Below are 14357 nucleotides of genomic sequence, written 5' to 3' on the forward strand. Positions count from 1 at the left end.
ACAACAACATACATGAACTGAAGGAAATACAACAGAAGATAGAACAGTAGCAAATGCCCAGTAAGCTGCCACACAGTCACACCTACTACCTGTAATAGACTAAGATGAAGAAAGTGGGATGAGTAACTCAAGTTATTCAGTGAGGGGATGTTAGCACAATTTTAGCAGAAATATACCAACAGTAATAACAATAATAAAACATCAAAATAAAAGCTTTACCAAAACAATACTAATTTAGAAACATAAACACAAATATTAGAAGTCTTCAAAAGGATTAAAATAACATAATAATACCAAGAAAACCATTTTAACCCCAACTAGGGTTTACAACACCAAAACCACAAAACATGGTTTTAATAAATTAGCATAATACCCAACACTCACCCAGCATAACGTGGTCTAGAAAACTCTCTAAACCTTCGTCGTGGCCATGGCTAGGTTCAGAGCCGTCAAGGTACTCATGCCCTTGAGGTTGACCCATCAGTTCACCCGTTGGTGACTCCCGCTACCCGATGAATATCCAGCCAGGGCTCTACACTCCCACCTGAACTGGCCCTCGTAGTAATTAGGCGATCATCACGCCAACTCAACAGGCTGGCAGTGGAGATCGCCTACTGCAGTAATGGACTGCTACTGTAACTGACCACTACAGGACCAGGCTGCTACAGAACCAGAATGCTACCATATTGGGCTGAAAAATCTATAGGAATGGGCTAGTTCGATCTACAGTAAAAACTGGTTAAAACATCCTACCCCCCTTAAGAAAATTTCGCCCTCGAAATTTCCTTCTTACCTGACAAAAGGCCTCTATGACTCAGAGTCTAACAATACACATGCATCAAACAAATGGATAGATATTATACCTGTGATCATGTCCGCTTCACACTTGGGCTCTTCATTAGTCAGGGCAAAGATCCTGGTTTGAGATCTAGTCTGTGAGCGTGATGCTCCTGACTGAGGGGTGTTGCTCGCTGCTACAGATCTAGTAGCGGTGGTCTGTGCCTTAGCCACAGGCTCTGAACTTCTAGACTGAGTAGGATGATCTAGATTAAGTCCTATAGCATGGTCCCCATGAGTCAACAGTGGACACTACATCCTAATGTGATCCGTTTGTCCACACTGATAACATCTGTGCGGTTCTCGATACCGTCCTTCATAAAACTTATGACAATTCCAACACTGTCACATAGTTCCTGCTGATCATGTACCTGACACACTTCTAGAAGGTACTGAACTCTGCTGTCCACAGGTCTGGGCCTATGGAACCCTGAAGAAACCAACTGAAGGTGCACCACTAGACAAACTCTCACCTCTGATCTTCTTTGAGGGTTGACTTATTTCTACACCTCTTCTCTTACTGATGCTTTCTCGGATTCGTCTGCCTTCCAGAACCATTTTTTCTCCTCGAAGGGCCAATTGCACTACTTCCTTAAAGCTTTGGTTTCTTGTGACTGTCATCCTCTCCCGGACTGTGAGGTTCAATCCGGCCTAAAACTTCGAACACAGAACTTCCTCAGAACCTACCAGTTCGGGTACAAAGTTTGCTAAGTCCTTTAATTCTGTCTCATACTCAGTCATAGATCTGCTACCCTGGTTCAACTACATGACCTCCTACCTAGAAAGTGAATGAGAAGACAATGGAGATGGCACTAAACGTCGTCTACCTCTAGGCGGCACAGTAATAGGCTCAACAGCAAGAGCAACTGCTCCACTGCGTGTGCGCAGGCGTTATACTGGCATTTTCACTGAAAAAGACACCAAAACAACTTTCAAAATCAATTCCTACATGCAACAATGCTACATTTTTAACTCTAACTGGATCCACTAGTTACTACAGAAGACAATCAAAGACAAGAACAAGGTGCAGCTATTAATCTAAACCAATAGCTCTAATACCAATAAAATTATCATGCCCCGACCCGCGAGCCCACCGGACGTGACAATCGCTGCAGCAATCCCGAGGAGGGATACCCCACCACTCAACCCTCAGGACGTCGCAAGGCGATCAATACACTTGGAATTCAACAATAGTAACAACAACAACAGTAGGATACAGAAAATGTAGAGGTTCATAAATACACAAGAAAACAACACTAACAACAATAGGAAATGCTAGTACATGAAAGTTTAAGAGTTATTTAGATACTAAAACATGCAACAAAATTTTCTACACACTAGTGGATCCATAGGTCTTATAATATGTTACACGACAACAACAACAACATACATGAACTGAAGGAAATACAACAGAAGATAGAACAGTAGCAAATGCCCATTACGCTGCCACATAGTCACACCTACTACCTGCAATAGACTAGGATGAAGAAAGAGGGATGAGTAACTCAAGTAACTCAGTGAGGGGATGTTAGCACAACTTTAGCAGAAATATACCAACAGTAATAACAATAATAAAACATCAAAATAAAAGCTTTACCAAAACAATACTAATTTAGAAACATAAACACAAATATTAGAAGTCTTCAAAAGGATTAAAATAACATAATAATACCAAGAAAACCATTTTAACCCCAACTAGGGTTTACAACACCAAAACCACAAAACATGGTTTTAATAAATTAGCACAATACCCAACACTCACCCAGTATAACGTGGTCTAGAAAACTCTCTAAACCTTCGCCGTGGCCATGGCTAGGTTCAGAGCCGTCAAGGTACTCATGCCCTTGACGTTGACCCATCAGTTCACCCGTTGGTGACTCCCGCTACCCGATGAATATCCAGCCAGGGCTCTACACTCCCACCTGAACTGGCCCTCGTAGTAATTAGGCGATCATCACGCCAACTCAACAGGCTGGCAGTGGAGATCGCCTACTGCAGTAATGGACTGCTACTGTAACTGACCACTACAGGACCAGGCTGCTACAGAACCAGAATGCTACCATATTGGGCTGAAAAATCTATAGGAATGGGCTAGTTCGATCTACAGTAAAAACTGGTTAAAACATCCTACCCCCCTTAAGAAAATTTCGCCCTCGAAATTTCCTTCTTACCTGACAAAAGGCCTCTATGACTCAGAGTCTAACAATACACATGCATCAAACAAATGGATAGATATTATACCTGTGATCATGTCCGCTTCACACTTGGGCTCTTCATTAGTCAGGGCAAAGATCCTGGTTTGAGATCTAGTCTGTGAGCGTGATGCTCCTGACTGAGGGGTGTTGCTCGCTGCTACAGATCTAGTAGCGGTGGTCTGTGCCTTAGCCACAGGCTCTGAACTTCTAGACTGAGTAGGATGATCTAGATTAAGTCCTATAGCATGGTCCCCATGAGTCAACAGTGGACACTACATCCTAATGTGATCCGTTTGTCCACACTGATAACATCTGTGCGGTTCTCGATACCGTCCTTCATAAAACTTATGACAATTCCAACACTGTCACATAGTTCCTGCTGATCATGTACCTGACACACTTCTAGAAGGTACTGAACTCTGCTGTCCACAGGTCTGGGCCTATGGAACCCTGAAGAAACCAACTGAAGGTGCACCACTAGACAAACTCTCACCTCTGATCTTCTTTGAGGGTTGACTTATTTCTACACCTCTTCTCTTACTGATGCTTTCTCGGATTCGTCTGCCTTCCAGAACCATTTTTTCTCCTCGAAGGGCCAATTGCACTACTTCCTTAAAGCTTTGGTTTCTTGTGACTGTCATCCTCTCCCGGACTGTGAGGTTCAATCCGGCCTAAAACTTCGAACACAGAACTTCCTCAGAACCTACCAGTTCGGGTACAAAGTTTGCTAAGTCCTTTAATTCTGTCTCATACTCAGTCATAGATCTGCTACCCTGGTTCAACTACATGACCTCCTACCTAGAAAGTGAATGAGAAGACAATGGAGATGGCACTAAACGTCGTCTACCTCTAGGCGGCACAGTAATAGGCTCAACAGCAAGAGCAACTGCTCCACTGCGTGTGCGCAGGCGTTATACTGGCATTTTCACTGAAAAAGACACCAAAACAACTTTCAAAATCAATTCCTACATGCAACAATGCTACATTTTTAACTCTAACTGGATCCACTAGTTACTACAGAAGACAATCAAAGACAAGAACAAGGTGCAGCTATTAATCTAAACCAATAGCTCTAATACCAATAAAATTATCATGCCCCGACCCGCGAGCCCACCGGACGTGACAATCGCTGCAGCAATCCCGAGGAGGGATACCCCACCACTCAACCCTCAGGACGTCGCAAGGCGATCAATACACTTGGAATTCAACAATAGTAACAACAACAACAGTAGGATACAGAAAATGTAGAGGTTCATAAATACACAAGAAAACAACACTAACAACAATAGGAAATGCTAGTACATGAAAGTTTAAGAGTTATTTAGATACTAAAACATGCAACAAAATTTTCTACACACTAGTGGATCCATAGGTCTTATAATATGTTACACGACAACAACAACAACATACATGAACTGAAGGAAATACAACAGAAGATAGAACAGTAGCAAATGCCCATTACGCTGCCACATAGTCACACCTACTACCTGCAATAGACTAGGATGAAGAAAGAGGGATGAGTAACTCAAGTAACTCAGTGAGGGGATGTTAGCACAACTTTAGCAGAAATATACCAACAGTAATAACAATAATAAAACATCAAAATAAAAGCTTTACCAAAACAATACTAATTTAGAAACATAAACACAAATATTAGAAGTCTTCAAAAGGATTAAAATAACATAATAATACCAAGAAAACCATTTTAACCCCAACTAGGGTTTACAACACCAAAACCACAAAACATGGTTTTAATAAATTAGCATAATACCCAACACTCACCCAGCATAACGTGGTCTAGAAAACTCTCTAAACCTTCGTCGTGGCCATGGCTAGGTTCAGAGCCGTCAAGGTACTCATGCCCTTGAGGTTGACCCATCAGTTCACCCGTTGGTGACTCCCGCTACCCGATGAATATCCAGCCAGGGCTCTACACTCCCACCTGAACTGACCCTCGTAGTAATCAGGCAATCATCACGCCAACTCAACAGGCTGGCCGTGGAGACCGCCTACTGCAATAGGATATCACCATACAGTCACCACAATAAACACAACTCCACTCAGAGTATAAAAGTCATCCATATTCATCAATCAACAACACCTCGACCATTGTACGGGGACAAGATAAAACACAAGGAAAGCTCAAGCTTTTAACACAATTTAATTTACAAATCCCACACAAGAAACAACATGGTAACCATTTCCTTTCAACCATTTAATATGATTTTCAAGCCTTAGATTTAACAAAATCAATGATTTCCACAACAAATCTCAAGTTTCATACAAAATGACGATTTCACAAACTCATGGATATATATATATATATATATATCAATCACAAATCCAACAATTACAAATCAAAAGCCAAATGAGACATCCAAGATTTTCTCAATAATAACTATCATTCACCAAAATACCAAACAAGTATAAATCAATAAAACTTACTTAAAACATGATATGTGTATATATATATATATATATATGTATATTCATCTCTAGCTATTGAAATTCTTCTAATTAAAGCTATGCTCAACAATTCCACTCACAGAATTGGCGATTTGTCTTCCTCGCTAGCTACTCCTCGGCTAAATCTTTGCCTCAAGTGAAGACTTCTCCTTGCCAAAGTATAACAAAACACAACAATAATTAGCAAATGAAACAAATCAAACAAGAAAAACCCTAAGTTTTCTAACAAAGAACCCTAATTCGATCCTAGGGTTAGCTCAAAACTAGGTCTAAAAATTACCAATGAATTCCTGAGGATTTTAGCTTCACTTTAGTCCAAAGAAATCAAAGAAACAACTAAATATTGTCGGTGCTATAGTAGCCTCGAATTTGCTACAGTAAAACCGGCCCTTATGCTATGATTTTCTCCCAATTTACAACATTAATTCAAGAAATTTCTTCACAAACATTCTCATACATGAACAACAAGTCAATGGCTTCAATTTGAGCAAATAAACAACTAAATCCATGGTGAAATCTAGGTTTTTTAAAAAAAATCTAAAAACAATGAAATACAAGAAAATACGGTATAAAACATTAAATCCAAGCTTACCAAGTTCAAGAGTGAGGGAGGAAGGGAAAGGACACTTGGTTCGCCAGAAAACCTCGCTGGAAAAAATTTTAGGATGAGAGAAGGGTTCGGCCAAACTAGGGAAGAAGAAGAACAAAGGAAGAAAGGCTTTTAGAGTAAAAATTCATGCTATTACAATAATGGACTGCTACTGTAACAGACCACTATAGGACCGGGCTGCTACAGAATCAGACTGCTATATTATTGGGCTGAAAAATCTATAGAAATGGGTTATTTCAATCTACAGTAAAAACTGGGTACAACATATACCACCACAAATTTCCCAATAAAATGTTTCAAAACAACTGATTCATCAACCTCATGAATGTGCTTGGGGCATTAGACAATCCGAATGACATTACTAGCCATTTACACAAGCCTTCCTTTGTCTTGAAAGTTGTCTTCCATTCATCACCAAGCCTAATTCGAATGTGATGGTACCCATTCTTCAAGTCAAGTTTGGAAAACCACTTTGCCCCATATAACCTATCGAGCATGTCATCCAGTCTTGGAATAGGGAATTTGTACCCTACAGTAATTTTATTTATAGCCCTGTTATCAATACACATCCTCCAACTCCCATCTTTCTTTGGAGTCAATAATGCTGGCACAGCACAAAGGCTCATGCTCTCCTAAATATGACCCTTCTGAAGGAACTCTTCTACCTCCTGTTTCAAGATCTCATTCTCTTTCGAATTCATTCTATAATGAGGTAAGTTTGGTAAACCGGCTCCTGGAATCAAATATATGTGGTGTTGTATATCACACATAGGCATAATCCATCTGGTATCTCCTCTAGCATTAACTCCTTAAATTCTTGAATCAAAGAACACACAATTTCAGGTTATGCTTCTTCCTGAATTACACTAGTCATTAATGTTGGCTTCACAACCAAAGCATTACCTGCCTCGTCTCTTTAACCTCTGCCTCGAATTCCCTGGTGAATGTTAAGAAAGTTTTCTTCTTGGAAGACACCTTGTTGTTTGTCGGCAACAATGTGTATTTAATTCCATCCTTCTCCAATTTGTACATATTATTTCTCCCAGAATGACGTGCATCTATGTTATATTGCCATGGCTTACCAAACAACAAATTGTACACATCCATATCAATAACATCACAATATACCTCATCATGGTACTCACTAATAGAGAAAGGCACCCTACAGTGTTCTGCCACTTCAATCTCTCCTGCAGCTATTCTGATCCATCCTAATGTGTAGGGATTAGGATGCTTTTCTACAGGTAACCCCAACTTCTTCACTGTCTCTTTCCCAATAATATTTCTATAGCTACCGCTATCAATAATAACACCAAAGATCTTATTGTTAATAGTGCACCTGGTTCGAAACAACTGATGGTGTTGAGTCTGATCTTCATGTTTTAGGGATAGCATCAGTCACCTTACCACATAGTTCTGCCCTTCATCAGCTTCATAATCTTCATCTTCTTCACCATCTGGCTCACAGTAAATTTCTCCATCTTATTCCTACTTTTCTACAATATTCACAGTTTTCCTCAAAGGGCACTCATTGGATTTGTGTCCAGCTTGATTACACCTAAAACACTTCCCTAAAGTAGGTTTAACGTAGGGATTTTCTGATCTCTTGACTTTTTTATCTTTCCCTTCAACAATAGGCCGTTTTCCTGACTCCTTATATCCTTGATAACGACTATTGCCTCGAGCAGAATATTCTTGAGCTCCTTGAGTAGTCTTTAATTTTTCATTAGACCCCACAGTCTTGTAACCATAATTTCTCCTAGTTCTCTCTTGCTGCATTAACTCTGCCTTTAGGGCCATATTCTTCGCCTCAGATAAGATGCGGATAACTTGTACACTGATTCTGTCTCTAAGTGCAAGCCTCAACCCCTCCAAATATCTGGTAATCTACAGCCTTTCTGTCTCCAGGAGGTTATTTCTTTCAGCCAGTCTCATGAATTCTGCAGTGTATTCATAGACAGACCGACTTTCCTGTTGACTGCGCTAGTATTGTTAAAACAGGATCTGCTCAAAATCTGGGGTTAGAAACTTCCTCTTCAATAAATACTTCATCTTATACAAAGTTCGTACCGGACTTTTACCTTCCCATTCTCTCCTAGATTAATACTGTTCCCACTAAATGGAGTCGCTTCTCTAGAAGAGTCTCCATATAATCGAAGAATCGGTCTATTTCTACAATCCAGTCCAGAAATTCTTCTATACCCATGCTTCCATTCAAAGAAGGAATGCCCACCTTCAAGCGAAAATCCCTATTGTTCCTTTCAACACCTCCATGATGATTTCTCGCCATTTGACCCTCATATGGTTTATGACAACCAAACCGATTTGGCTCAAAATCATCTTATTCCTCTAAATCATCATTGTCGTAGACAATATGTCTAAGGATAGGAACAGGACCACGTCTGTCAATAGGATTACCGCAAGCCAACTTCACTCCCGGCCTTCTATTGTCAACCCACCTCCTATGTGCATCAATTTCTAAAGCATCAGGACGATCCACAAGTTCTTCAACGCGTTCTTCAAAATGCCAGAATCTGTGATCCATCTGTTACTGCAGACGTCGCTCCAATCGTTGCGACGCCTCGTCCCCCAGAAGGGCTTTAGCCTCCTAATCAATGTCACAAAGATCATCACCGTCGCTACCAGTTGACATCCTCGCTCTGATACCACCTAACGCAGCGGATACACCGATCAATAAAAAGAGAAAGCTTGTTTTTTTGGGAAATTATTCGATTCCTTCCTTGCTTCAAAGTTACAAGCATTTATAATAATGGTAACCCTAAAAAACCTAAAATGCAAAGAGACTCCTAAGATTAAACAAAATTAAAATAAATAAAATAAAACATAAATAAGACTAATTAAAAGGCTATAAAAGAAAATATCTTGCTTTAGTCTGCATCATTAAAAAAAAATAAATAAAAAAATATAGATGCCACTTAATTATTTGAACAAGTTAGGCATTTCAAATTGCAAACTCTTTTTCTTTATGTAACAAAAATCCTCAATAATTAAATCATCATCAAAGGTTTGTGTAATTTCTTTTTCAATGTATGTAATTAACTCCTCAAATAATCATCTTTCATTTTATTTCCAAATCTTGCTTTCACAATCTTCATAACAAAAAATGTACACTTAGTAGTCGCTATTGAAATAGAAAAAATCATCATGAGTCGAATTAATTTATCAACAAAAGGATAAATTATTAACTTTCCTGTCTTCGCCAACTTTTCATATAATTAAAAAATCAAAAACAAATTCTGCAAAGATAAATGCTGATAAATATCAAACTCAAAGTGTTCTAATTAAATAGAAGGCCACACAGGTTAGTGGGCAGTCCGGGAGAGTGAAGATTGGATGAATATAGACCATGATTCATGACAAACCAAGATTATATTGAGGGCTTATGTTTTTGGATATTTTGCACTTAACTTATATAACTTTATATTTATGTGTAAATTAAAATTTTTGGAACCTAAATATCTCAAAGCCTAAAGGGTCATCCACAAGTTGGAAGGGGCCAAAGGATTTTATTTTTAAATTTTTTGCACTGAAATCTTCATAAACTTTAGATCTCATATAAATAAAAATTTTTGAAACCTAACATAGTATTTGTATTCAAAAGTCGAAGAGAAAGTAAGGGGAAGGAAGGGGAGGGAAAGTGAGGAAAAGGAAAGGACAGGTTCAACCCTTGTTTGGATAGACAAATTTTATGGAGGGAAAGGAAAAGAGAGTTCTCTAATAAACCTTTTTTTTGTTACGGAAGAAAAGAAAATGAAAGTATATATAATAATATGATTTACCAATTATACCCTTATTATTAAATAAAACATTACTTATTCCTATTTAAGCACATGTATTAATGTCTAATCACATAATTCATAAAAGAAAATAAATTATTCGGAGATTTGAAGCACAAATAAACTATTGCCTATTATATAACCATATAATATTTGCATAAAGAAGACAAAAACAAAGTCGAAGATAAAAGTAAGACCAAAATATATATTTCTCAAACATCAATTTTTTTAAATACAAACAAATTATTAGTCATCATAATCTATAATAGAAAGAACAATCTACTTTTTGAATAGCACGCTATCTTATGTAACACCACGCATGAACAATTAGCATGCGGATGCAAAGTAGCTTCGAACTATTTTTAGAATAGTTCCCCTCTTAATTAAAAAAAAACCAAATACGAAATTACTTAATTAGGATTTAAAGACCAATTCCTCCGACAATTCTATATGGATCATCACAAGATCACTTTATCATATTGTTAATAAACCTATTTTAATATTTTAATTCATAGCATAATAATCATGTTGAATTAAATAATTATTAGTTATTTTTCTCACTAAAAAAAAATTTTAATTTTATTTGTACTTTGAATAAAATTTGAATAGCAATAGAATTATATTAAGAGTAAAATTCTGTTAAGATAAATTATTCTAAGGATGAATTGAGAAATAAAAAATACAACATAAACAAACAAAAAAAAAAAATAAGCCAACAAAAAAGAAATACATAAAATAAAAGATTTGTGATGGATGTCATGTAAATAATTGATTAAAATAAATTAGATTGAAAAAAGTGAAAGAAAAAACTTATGAAGTGGTGTTATGTAATTAATTTTAAAAAAATTAAGGGTAATAAGGTATTTTAAAAAAATTTAAAATTTTTACGAGGTTCTCCTTCCCCGAGCACCCCAAATCGGGGGTCGGGGGGGAGGCAGAAAAAGGGGGGTTTCGGAGGGTCAGAGTTCTCAATCGGGAAGCGGTTGAGCAGGATGAGCCGCCTCTGAGCTATCGCCTTTCCTTTCCCTTCATTAAATTAAAAATATCAATCCAAACGAGGAAAGGACCGACTATGGGGGGTTTCGGAGGGTCAGAGTTCTCAATCGGGAAGCAGTTGAGCAGGATGAGCCGCCTCTGAGCTATCGCCTTTCCTTTCCCTTCATTAAATTAAAAATATCAATCCAAACGAGGGAAGGACCGACTCTAACCCTCTGAAACCATCGCTTTACTTTACTTTCCCTCACCGACCCTCAATCCAAACATAGCATAAATACCTCAAAATGTATAGGGCCAATCATCTTCGATTTATTTGGAAAATATTATTTACAAAAAATATAAAGAGTAACTCATTTACAAGGACTAATGATATGGAAACGAAATTTATTTATTTAAAAATAGTTTGGTGTTCGTTAGTTATTTATGAATGCTGAAAATTAAATATTAAGTTTTTGATAAAGATTTAAGTTAAAAGTTTCATTTGCTCAAATTTATTTATTTTTAATTAAACTAATTTTATCATACAATTTATACGTTCGAATATATAATAGTGTTATGGAATGTAGGATTTTTTTTAACAACTAAATCAGTTAAAACCAAAATAAAGAGAGAAACTTAAAATTTTTTATTTTTAATTTTCTATAAAACGTAACCTTTAATTTTCAAAACCATTAAAATCTATATATTTTTAAAGAGCGGTAATTTTCTTCTATCACATGAATTTTCTATGCTCTAATTTCTTTATAGAAATTAAAATATAAATTTTAATGGGATTTCAATTGTTAAAAGTTATGTCCTCTAGAAATTTTAAAATAAAAAGAAATACGATGATTTTAAATCTATTTTTCCTATTAAATAAATAATAATAAGTAATTCTTTCTTTCTTTATTTTTTTTTTATTTTAGGTAAACTGTCCTATGTGTTTTATTTACATATATTTAAAGAGTATAACAATTATCAAAGTGTTTAACGCAAAATTATCTTGAAAATATATATTTTTTTTTAATTATATCTTTATGGTAAAGAGTGTGCTATTTTTATATTGTTAACCATGCAACATTTTGATAAGCTCATCATGATAAATTTTATAAATATTTGTTTGCAATGTATATATGAACAAACTCTGGTACAATGGAATATTTTGATGAGAAATTCTCAACCAATTTTTTTATGGAGAAATTCATAAAATTGTTAACAGTAAATTATTTAAAATTATGGGACATTAAAGGAAAACCAATATAAATTAATAATATTATTATTGATTTTAGTAAAATCAATAATTAAAATGCTCATCTAAAATTCTCAATCAATTAACACCAAAACGAAAGCTGAATGCTCATGTGATATCAGAGAAACCCAATATATGCATATATATATATATATATACACACACAATTATATTATTAGGATTCAATTATTAAATCAGGAGATTTGAAAAAATAGTTCTTTTAGTGATTATTGTTTTAGTTAAATTTAAAAAATCAAATTTATATAATTTATGTCTCAACTGTCCATTGAGTTTTTATTTACATATGTTGTGATATAATTTCAAAGATAGTTTATTTAATTATTCATGCAATAGTTGTGAGAATGTCGTCATTCTTTTATATAAATCCTTACAAATATTTTTTTGCTATAATTTGAACAAATTTATATTGCAATATAACAAGAATTTTACAACAATTTTTTTTTTAATGAAGAGATTCAAAAAAAATTTATTTATAATGAACTGTTGATTAAATATGGGGTATTAGAGGGAGACCAATACAAGTTATTAATAATATTATTGGTTATTAACAAAAACTAATTATTAAATTATATATAAAAATAATACACTCCTCAACATACATGAGTATGTCAACTCAACACTGTCCACAGTGATAATTTTCACTTCGGAGTGAAAATTATCAATTTCAGATCAAGAATTTCAGATTTAACTGGGACAAGGTATTGTTAATATTTTAATTTTATTTTTAAATTATTTTTAACAAAAATATAAAATATCTACTTATGTTTTTATATTGGTTTTCGCTAAAGTTTTCAAATTTTATTTTTTACATAACAGTATGTATACAAATGTTTCTATTTATGTTTGTATACATACATCCTTAAATATAAAATACTTAATTAATTGCTATTATTGTTGTTATTCGAAAGTATTTACTACTTAATTAATTACTATTATTATTATTATTTGAAAAGTTTCACAGCGAAAATCTTATTTTTACTATACCTGGAGTAACTATTTAAAAACAAAACATATACTAATCAACCCAACTAACCCCTATTTTTTTTATTTTTATAAATATCTCTATCTCTTTCTTTAGCGTTTTTTATTTTTATTTTGTAAAATTTTTTCCTTTTTTATACAAATTAATACCTATAGTTTAAAACATAATAAGTTTTAAAAAAAATTATTTACAAAAATTTATTATTTTGATCTATTGATATTTTATAATTACTTTACTTAATTTATTTTTTCTAAACATATATATATTAGTTTTTTATTTTTAATTCATTATTGGTTTGCTTTGTTTAATCATGCTCATTTTGTAGTTGTGTGTTGGTTAGGCAATGAAAGCTCGGCTCATGGCATGAATTTGGGTGAGGAGAACCCTGAGTTTTTTCCCCTAAGTGGTGAGTTGGGTTTTATATTGCATAATTCTTTTGTAATATTATTTTTGAATTTTGATGGTTTTTAATTGTAAGCTTTACGAGATTTTATCATCTTCAAACAATGTTTTGATGAGTTTCTATATTATTGAATTATGAGCAAGAGTCTTGATATTTTATGAACATGTCCATGGATATATTTTCATTTATTGAGTAAGAATTCCAGTATGACACTTTAAAACATAATAATTTGTTTTTAAAACATTTACAAAAATTTATTATTTGATATATTGATGTTTTATAAATAACTTTACTTAATATATATTTTTTAAAACTTATATGTTTTAGTTTTTAATTTTTACAAATTAATCTATATAATATATAAAATTATACTTTTAACAGAATTTTTATAAAAATTTATTGTTTGACCCTTATTTTTATAAACTAAACTATAAATTAACATATAAATAAATTTTTAAAAAAATTGCAAAAATTTAATTAATTATTTTTTTCTTATACAATTTGTCCCCTACCCTACAATTTCTAGCTCCACCCCTGACAATAGAGGCCCCTCGCAATCGAGGTTTGAAGTCTTGAATATATCAATAATGTTTTTAATTTAGAAAAAATTATATAATTTAATTTTGTCTTCAATATTTATTTAAATATTCTACTTTATACTAATTAATTAACACTATTTATTAGTTTCTAAACACTATGAAATGAAGTCTTAATAATTTTATTTCATCATTATAACTATAATGTTTTAGATGTTTACGTTGATTTTCTTTGATAATTTGAAATATAAGTAGTATAAATGATGTATTTTATATATTAAAAATA

This window comes from Dioscorea cayenensis, chromosome 10 (assembly GCF_009730915.1).
Source record: "Dioscorea cayenensis subsp. rotundata cultivar TDr96_F1 chromosome 10, TDr96_F1_v2_PseudoChromosome.rev07_lg8_w22 25.fasta, whole genome shotgun sequence".
NCBI classification, from domain to species: Eukaryota; Viridiplantae; Streptophyta; class Magnoliopsida; order Dioscoreales; family Dioscoreaceae; genus Dioscorea; species Dioscorea cayenensis.